This window comes from Corylus avellana, chromosome ca6, assembly GCF_901000735.1.
Source record: "Corylus avellana chromosome ca6, CavTom2PMs-1.0".
NCBI classification, from domain to species: domain Eukaryota; kingdom Viridiplantae; phylum Streptophyta; class Magnoliopsida; order Fagales; family Betulaceae; genus Corylus; species Corylus avellana.
In genome coordinates, this window is record NC_081546.1 from 9,583,739 (window position 1) to 9,593,544 (window position 9,806).

Here is a 9,806-nt window from a genome sequence, read left to right on the forward strand (position 1 = left end):
AGAATTTCCGAAGAGAAAATATTCCTAGGAAAAATCCCGAATCCCAATTCCGAGGAAACATTCCCGAGAATTCCGAGGAAGAGGATCCCGAGAGTCATATCTTTGAGAAAAAATTCCAAGGAAGAAAGCCCGAGCATCAAAAGCTCAATAACTTGCAACCGTCAAACTTTGAAAATACTTGAATCTATGAAGCTCAACTCAACTGTCAAGGCAACTTGCCGATAGAGATGCAAGACGTCCTTATCTGCCAAAGATTTCTCAGTGTGCCCTTGCCTCGAGTATGCTCAACAAGGAAGAGGGACCAACGTTGGTAACTCTTCAGCAGTTTATGAACAAAGTTGAAAAGTTCATCAACCAGGAGGAAACCATTAGGGCTCTATTTGGTTTGAAGAGCATGGGGGTGTCTGGTTTGAAGACCATCTTCAAAATTTTGAAAAAACGGCTTGGTGAGCTCAAGGGAAGCAATCATCCTAGCCATGGTTGGATCGAGAAGCTTCCACGTAAAGACCTTTCAGCACAAGTGCAACAATGAAGGCCTCAAGCTACACCTTCACTTGCTACAAGAGAAGCGGGGCCAGCCCCAAGTAACCATGGCAGTATACCAGGAGAGAGCGGTTCAGCACTTCAGTCAAAAGGTCAAGCACCGAAGTCACCATCGCCACCAAGGACCCAGCTGAGGGAAAACTAGCTCTAAATTAGGAAGGACCGTACAAGGTAGTCAGATGCTAAGGAATTGGAGCGCAACATCCCAAGGAGTCCGAAGCGAAAGCACTCCTGAGGCCATAAAATGCCGAACACCTCAAGCACTAGGTGAAATATTCAGGTAAATATAGCCGACAAGGCACTTTACCCAAAAAGAATCGTCAGGAAATATAGCCGTAAAGGCGCTTTCCCGAGTATAAACATTTATGAAATATAGCCGTAAAGGCGCTATTCAAACTCAACCCAACTAAGAATTTAAAACCTCCACGCAGGTTAATTTTAAGGCTGAACCCCTCGGTAAAATATAGCCAAGGCGCTTTCTTGAGATTAACCTCAGTGAAATATAGCCAATGCGCTTTCCCGAGGATAACATTCCAGAAATATAGTTGTAAAAGCGCTTTCCAAGCTTGACCCATTAAGAGCATTCCCAATGGAGGAGCCATATTTTTATGTAAAATGGCTTCTCAAAACTCACTTTTATCTAGTTTAGCTAAGCAATTTTTAAATGTCTCTACATCCGATTAGCGATATTTCTATCTATTCTATTAAAATATTATTAAAAGCAATAAAAATTTTGAGAAAAAGAGAACATGTGAGAGGAAAAATGGGAAAAGTTTTGGAAAAAAGAGAACATGCAGAGAAAAAGAAGGAAAAGATTTGGGAAAAAGAGAAAATAGGTGAGAGAAACAATAAAAAATAAAATAGCTCCCTTGAAAAGTGCTGCTACATTTAGCTTTTTTTTTTTAGCTCTCCTAATCAAATATCTATTTTACATTTTCTTTTGGCTAATCCAATGTAGGGGTTTTTTTAAACATTTGAAGAGCCATTTTAGATAAAAGTAATATTTAGTTCTTCCATTGGGAATGCTCTAAGAACATAAAGCCTCTGAAGAAGGATTGTTCAAGGATTAAACTACCTCGGAGAAATAAAACCGAGAACATAAAGACTCTAAAGAAGGATTGTTCAAAGGGGCTTTCCCAAGGCCGAGCATTCTGCCGAGCATCCTGCCAAGCAATCACAAAAATTAAACTCTTAAGTTTTATTTTTAAGATTGTGAAAAGAAAAAGGGAACAAGCGAGACAATAAAGTTGAGCGAAAGACCTTTTTCTCACTTAAGCTTATTCAAAGATTTTTTTAACAAGTCTTTAGCCTTAGAAGGGCCAGCTTCGAGAGCTCCAGGGCTTCCCGAGTTTACATAAGAGTCTTGATGCCCGACTAGCTAGACAAGTCAACCATGGGAATGGGGGGGTAACTGTTGGGGATAAAATCCGCTATGGTTCCCACTATCTCTCAACCACCCTTCATTATCTCCACTATCTCTCTACTACCTCACAATATCTCTCAATCGCTAGAAGGGAGAACATGGAGTGAGCGGTTACACAAACAAAATCCTATAAAAAGGAACTCAAGGCATCAGGTAGGGGAGGGTCGATCAATTACTTCTCAGTATTATATTAGCTCATGCTATATTTTGACTCTATATATGATTGCTAACTTAAGCATCGGAGAGTATCCGGCAAAGGCCCGGGGACCCCTTTGATGCTCTTGTTATTTTGTAGGAGGCCGACGATCGAAGATCAAAGACTCCTCAAAGAACGCGAAGATCTCACTAATAGGAGACTGTTAGACCAAAAAATGCTCTAACAGAAGCATACAAAGGTTAGTGGTGCCTATTACCTAGGAATTTTTCAAAATGGAGATGATCCGACTATTTAATTTTATGGAATATGTTATTCTTAGTTAATTTTCTCTTTCTCCACACGAAGGGGTATCTCAATTAAATTTTCTTAATTTGTGACAGGGATTATTTTTCAGAATACCCTTGTGACTTATGATAGGGAGCACAATAAGATTGGCTTTTGGAAAGCTAATTGTTTTGAACTATGGAAGAGTTTGCATTACCTTGATCCTCGTATTTAAGAGTCCCTGTCATCATTTGTTCTTGTCCACCCTTTGGGGTTTGGAGAGGTTTGTGGAACCTATACAGTTTCGTGCTCCTTCCAAGACCTTTTGGTTGTGCCATCTTTGACACACCATATATTACTGCCTTAATTGGTGATTCATTTTCTTGGTCTTCGTGCCAAGAAATCATAGGCCCATGTTATTTATTTGATATATTGCCTCTTTTTTTTTTCTTTATTATTATTATTTTTCCCTGTTTACCTTGTCTAATATTGTGGTTTAGTGGCTTTTTGTTTGGGTTGCCTAGCCCGTTATTGAAATTTGTTATTTCATTTTTTATGTATTTACAAAACAAAGAAAGAATAAAAATGTAGGATTTTCATAGAAAACAAAGATTAGAGGTATTTTCAAAAAAAGGTTTCTAATACAAATTGTCAGTTTCCTTAAACTTGTTGAGTCGTGGACTCACACATATAATTGTGGAGTAATGATATAAAGATGACTAAAGTTCTCCAGAGTATTCCCAAATGTAATATGTCTTTTAAAATCACAATTGAATTTGAAATAGTCATTATTGAATTTTGATATATTGGTGACTTTAAAAGTCACATCACATCTGAGAGGACTCTAGTCCTCCTTGTATTACTACTCATAATTGTGATAATTTTAAAGATGTTGCAAGAGAAGAAGTGACGTAGTGGCAGTACATGATTCTACTACTATCATGCTTACAACTAGTTCATTGTTATTTGAAGCTTGTAGTTTATCCACATCTCACAACTGTTGCGCAAGTAGCTGATCATGAAGAATTCTTGTTTGCTTGGAAGTCTCTTGGGTCTGCAGCCAGCTAGTTGTTAGGAGTCTTAGGAGTCGTTTTTCTTTTTGTTAGTTTGTTTACATCTTTTAATAAGTGGGCACTATTTATGAATAATGTTATAAGTCCTTGTATCTGTCGAAGAATGATGTGGCTCTTAAAATCACTATTGTGCTTGTCATTGATTACTACTAGATTTTGATCAAATAGTGATTTTAAAAGCCACCGTACTCAATAAAAGTATTGAATAGTTATTTTGCAAAACTTATTTTGAGTGTGATTCTCTTCTCTTGTTGGTGTGACACCATCTCTTGGGGTGATGCCAACCTTTTGTGTTAATATTATCTATCAGTATATTTCTTGGTAAGCTTATATTTGCTTCTGGCCAGCTTCAAGAAGAAGCTGATGAGGACCCGTATACTTGTTTTTTTGATTACTTTCTTCCTTCGCGTTTTCTAATTAAGGGATCTATGTAACTCTTCTGGCTATTTACTTATGGACAAAGTTTTCTTCCAAACTGGGTTGGAGAAATTTCTTTTAGCCTAGTCTATAAAAGTGACAAGTGTCCTTTTTTTTAATAAAATATGAGATGCACATGAGTTTTTAACACAAGTTATTCCAACTTGTCCATACTATTAAAAAAACATATGTATTTCACATGTTCAATGGACACATGACACTTTTATATATTAGGTTGAAGGAAATTCCTTCAACCCAGTTTGGAAGAAAAATTTGCCATTTACTTATTAAATAAGTTTGGGGTCGTTACGGTGACACTTCAAGTTAATTAATTTTGGGGGCGTTAGAATGTTTAACATGGATTGATTTATGAATATTTTTTTCCAAATTATGCATTATATGTTTTGATGAAAAATTATACTATGTATGGATTTCATGTTACGTATAAAGGAAAGAAAAAGAAAAGAAAAATGCATAAGCAGTAATATATATAAGAGAAATTTGTGTCAATATTTTGCCTATATTTTTTCCATATTATCTTACAAATCAACTATTAGATTTGTGAACTTATGTGAATCCCACATAAGTCAATTATGGGCCCCACAAATCTAATGGTTGGTCTATTGAATCTGTAAGAGAATATGAGAGAAATATGAACAAATTATTGATACCAATCATTTATATATTTATAAATATATGTATATAATTTAAAAGAAGTAAAAGAAAGTAATTTTACATAGATTTATAAATATATGTATATAATTTGTTTGTAAGCCTAGCATTTTTCAAAAAAATTGATTCATAATTTTACGACCCAGATATCCTCGAAGAGGACAACCTTACTACATGTTATGAATTTGATTAATCGAAGTCCAAGCTCATAATGTATGAATTTGATCCATCAAAGTCCGACCTCATAGGGGAAATTTTAATTTTTTTTTTTTTTTTAAAAAAAAGCAAATTTATTCTAAGTGACACGTGCCACACTATAATTAATATTGATGTGGTATATTAATGGATTATGTCAACTTTCTAACAATAGGAACAATTTACTTTTTTTCTTCTTCTTTTTTTTTTGTTTTTTGTTTTTGTTTTTGTTTTGTTTTTGTTTTGTTAGTTTGTTTGTCGTTTGTTTGTTTTTTTTTTTTTTTTGCCTACCCTAGAGAGTAATTAATTAAATTTTAAAGCTCATGGAGCTATTTATCAAAACATCAAACCACATGGATAAAAATGATTTATCCCAATAAGTTAATGATAAAGAGAAAGGTGTATTTTGCAAGTCAAAAGTTTTATTAAAAAGTTCAGTGAAAAATATTTATGAAGAAATGTTTAGACAAATGATTGTTGTTTCCTCAAAAAAATCTAAGGTGTTTTCCAGCAAGGTGTAGTTTTCGGTTTATAATGTAATGTGAAAATATATAACAAGAGTCCAATATACCTAGGAGGGTGTTGAATAAGTATGTGCTAATATAATGCAAAATTAAAAATTTATTAACCACAAACAAACAATAACCAAAATATAAAAAGCAAAAAAACAATTGATACATAGATATTGGTGACGAAGTGAAAACCTTTTGAAGAACTCTTTAAAAGTAAAACCACTTACAAACAACATGCCTAAAAAATCAATCCACTAAGAATAATTAAAGTTGTACAAGTAATCACACTTACAAAACCTTTGTAACAGACTTCCTCTCGTACCAAGACAAGTGACACACTTGCCTTTTACAGTGGTAGCTTCAGAACCTCTGAGCAATTCTTCTTCTTGATCTTCTATATTGGAACTCCAATATGGATTCAACAGATTTTCATGTATTTTATATCTCGGTGGTTAGCAATAACCAAAACTCTAAGAGATCACTAACTTGAAGCTCTAGGTCTAAAACTTTCTCTTAACACACTGAGATATATAATACAATCTCTTTACAATTTCATTCTTAGAAGCCCCCTTAAAAAGACTTGAAAATCTTGAGTAGCAAGAAAGGGACCTAATTCCAAGATATTGTAGAAATCGAAAATCTGTTCGGACGAGTAAGTGGTCCGTTCAAACGTTACTAGGTTAAACTTTGAAAACAAGGTTTTTTTCAAGCGGCACATCCAAACGACCTTTGGAGCGAAGCTTGGAACGAGGTCCTTGGGTTATCTTCCGTTCAAACGATCTTTGAAATGCCAAATAGAACGAAGCTCTCAGGAAAGACTTCATTCTTCATCCGTTCGAACGCCACTTGAAATGAACCTCTCCAGAGATCTTCCATTCGAACGACACTTGGAACGGAACTTAGAACAGATCCCTTGGGAATTCTTCCGTTTGAAAGACACATGGAACGGCGCTTAGAATGGAACATTTGGTCAAACTTCATCAAAACATTTTGTCTAAAACCAAATTACATCAAAATATTTTGAGCACCGAACTAGCCAACACTAAAAACCTAACATAATGAGTCATACGCAAATTAATATAATTTCTTTCAACAAATTATGATCAAGGTCCAATGTGGTCCTAATAAATCAACCTAAGATAGTTTTCAATATCGGCCAATCACTTTGATCCACCCAGTCTCATGCGTAAAGAAATAATTGTGGTTTGGCATCACCAGAATCCCTTTGATGTTTCTAATAAGATATTATAAACAAAGTGGATCATAAAAATAGTTTATAATTTCAAGTGGGCCAAAGATGAGTGAACAAATAAAATACTAAATCAATAAACTTGCAGAGCTAGCTGCCAACATCTTAAAAAAAAAAAAAAAAAAAATTAGGGAAATTTCAGTTTAGCCTCCTGAATTTTCACGCGATTTGACAAACTCTTCAAACTTTCAAATCTCTCACTTTGGACCCCTTAACTTTCAATTGCTATCAATGTGGACCCCTCCATCAGATTTTAAATATTACATGACGTTTATATCCCTGACTTTTGTATAAAATTTCAACTTTACCCTTAATTCCAAAACCTTTCTATATATATATATATTTAAAAAAAAAAAATCAGGGATATTTTGGTCGTTTTAGTATTTTTAACGGCTAAAATTGATGAAGGGGTCAACATTGAGAGCAATTGAAAGTTCAGGGGTTCAAATTGAGAGATTTGAAAGTTTGGAGGGTTTGTCAAATCGCGTGGAAGTTTAGGTGGCTAAAGTGAAGTTTCCCCAAAAATTTAAATCAAAGTAGGATGCGATTTCATAACATCTTCAAAATTAGTATTAATTAAGGTTTTGTTTGGCAAATCCTTTCCTTTTCCTTTGTTATTATTCACCATCATTTCTCAAAAAAATCAACATCAAAACATTCTAACTTTTTTCACTTTTTATATCACATCATTCACTTTTTATTATTATTCTAATAAAAAAATTACTACAAAATAAAACTTTTTTACTTTTTCATATCACTTTTTCATTTTTTTTATACAAAACATTCTTACTTTACATCAACTATAATGTCTAAGGAAAAAACTTTGCCAAACAAAGCAAGACCTTAACTGCGTATGTCTTAACTCCTAATCATTATTTATGAAAGAATAGTGGAAACAATATTGAAAATCATTTTTCACTTTTGATATAATAGAAACTAAATTGATAATTGCTCCCTTTTCTCTCTTGTTCTCTGGTTGTGAATTGTTGCTTTACTTTATCCATCTCTTTCTCCTAAATGGTACTGATAATGCAGATAATTGCACGACTAACCTCAAGCAATGAATACTTGCAAAAGATATGGAAAAGTAAGATTGAAGGCTTGCCAAAGAAAGATATTTTCAAATTTCGATGCTTAAGTTAAGAAAGATTTTTGTGAAGAGACCGCTTGCTAGGAAAAAGGGTGAATACCCTAGCAATAGGGAGTTGAATGTGTATACTTGGAGTGATTGCCTTTCCTTTAATTAATGGAGTGTTTTTCCTTGTATGACCTTTAGCTAGGTGTCATCGTTTGACAATAGGGGTGTCAAAAATTACCGGAAAACCAGAATCGGAACCGGAAAACCGGGAAACCGGGGTCCCAGTTTCGATTTCGGTTTGAAAAATCCAAAAACTGTGTACCCTGGTTCCGGTATCAGTTTTTGGTACCCGGCTTTTACCGGGAATACCGGAACCGGGTTTCCATTTTATTTAATAATATTTATACATTATTATATTTATATATTAATATATATATTATATATATTAATATTTTTTACACTTAGGTTTAGGTTTAGGGTATTTTAAAAAATTAATTTTTTATTTCTAAGGCCCAAATAGGTAAAAACATTGATTTTTTAGGATTTTTGGATTTTTTAGGTTTATTTTTTAATTGTTTGGAACAATCACAACAAAGCCCCTTTAATTTAGACAAAGAGACTAATAGATTTTTTAAAAAATGGGCCAACTTATGAAAAAAAAGGCTTATTTTAGGCCCAATACCTAAAATAAATCCAAAAACCAATTTTTTAAAAAAATCGATTACCGGACCGGGTAAAACCGGAACCGGCTGGTAATCAGGACACCGGTTAACGGGGTCTTGGTTCCAATTCTGGTTTTTCAAAATCGAGAACTGGGGTACCCCAGTTTCGGCCAAAAACTGAAAAACTGGACTAGGTTGACACCCCTATTTGACAAGGTATGACCTGGGTTCGGCGTGGCCTTCAATTCACGTCTTTTAATGAGGTACGACTTTTACCACGTGTCACTTGTAGGTAAGGTACGACTTTGCCTCCTGGTAGGATGTAACCATTCACCATTATCGTGTAGTTCCACGTGCACACTAACAAATTAAGGACATCGCATGATTCCTTGTCATGAACGATGAGACAATTTAAATCGCGTGGAATGGCATGTATCCTCTTTGCCGTGTTCCTCGTAATGATTCGAACATATAACTAATAGGGTCACTCGGCTCATCAAGGTTTGCAGTTTGGACCTGCAACCCGAACAGGCCTACATTTTCATCGCGGGGCTCGTTGGGTGGATACATTGTCATATATATATATATATATATATATATATATATATAGAGCCCCTGTGAAGCATTTAGATATGATGATGATGGAGTATGGACCATACAAAGTGCAGCCACTTTATGTTGCATTAACATTATCACTCCACTTCTATGCCTTTATTTGATTATCTTCTTCTAAAAAAAGAAGCAAATTGAGAATTCTTTTAATGCCAATAACAATACGCCAATCAAATTGAGAATTCTGATAATGCAAAATCTTAAGGTGCGTTTGGCATTACGATTTTATAAGTAAAAAATGCAATTTTAAACCAAATCTCATAAAATTAATTGTTTGGAATTGCATTTTTTAAAAATTGCAATTTGAAAACGCGGATGTATTTTATTATTATTTTTAAAACGTGCAATTTTAAAAGCTAAACTACAATTTTAAAGGTTAAATCACAATTTTACCAATCACTTAACTATATTTTTAAAAATTGCGAACTTATCCGTAGGAAGACATGTATGTAATTATCCTTGCCAAGAGGAATGCTGCGACTCATATTCCCAGGAATTAAGAAAGCCCTATACTTCAATTCTAAGGGTTTTTTTTTTTTTTTTGTGAGTAAATTCTAAGGTCTTAGTTGGGCACTTTCTGCATTTACTTAATTTCTATGTCTATCAACGTCACCTTGTATTCTCATCATCTCTTGATGCTATCTCCCCTGCACATTTTCTTCTTGGTTAAATTTCATTGTCCCGGATGTCATAAAATTTAGGAAAAACAATGTAAAATCAGTTTCTATAGTTTATCTGATTTGTAATTATCTCTTTGTGGTATTTAAATGAAATTAGAGGTTGTGAGGTATCCAAAAATAAACAAATAAAAAAATTTGTCCTTACAATAAAATTTCATTAATTGACTTAATAGATTCTGATATGATCAGATCTAATAAAATTGCGACATTTATTTGATTTAAGTAAATGTCAACAAAATTGGTTAAATTAGTGGATGAATATTGGTTGT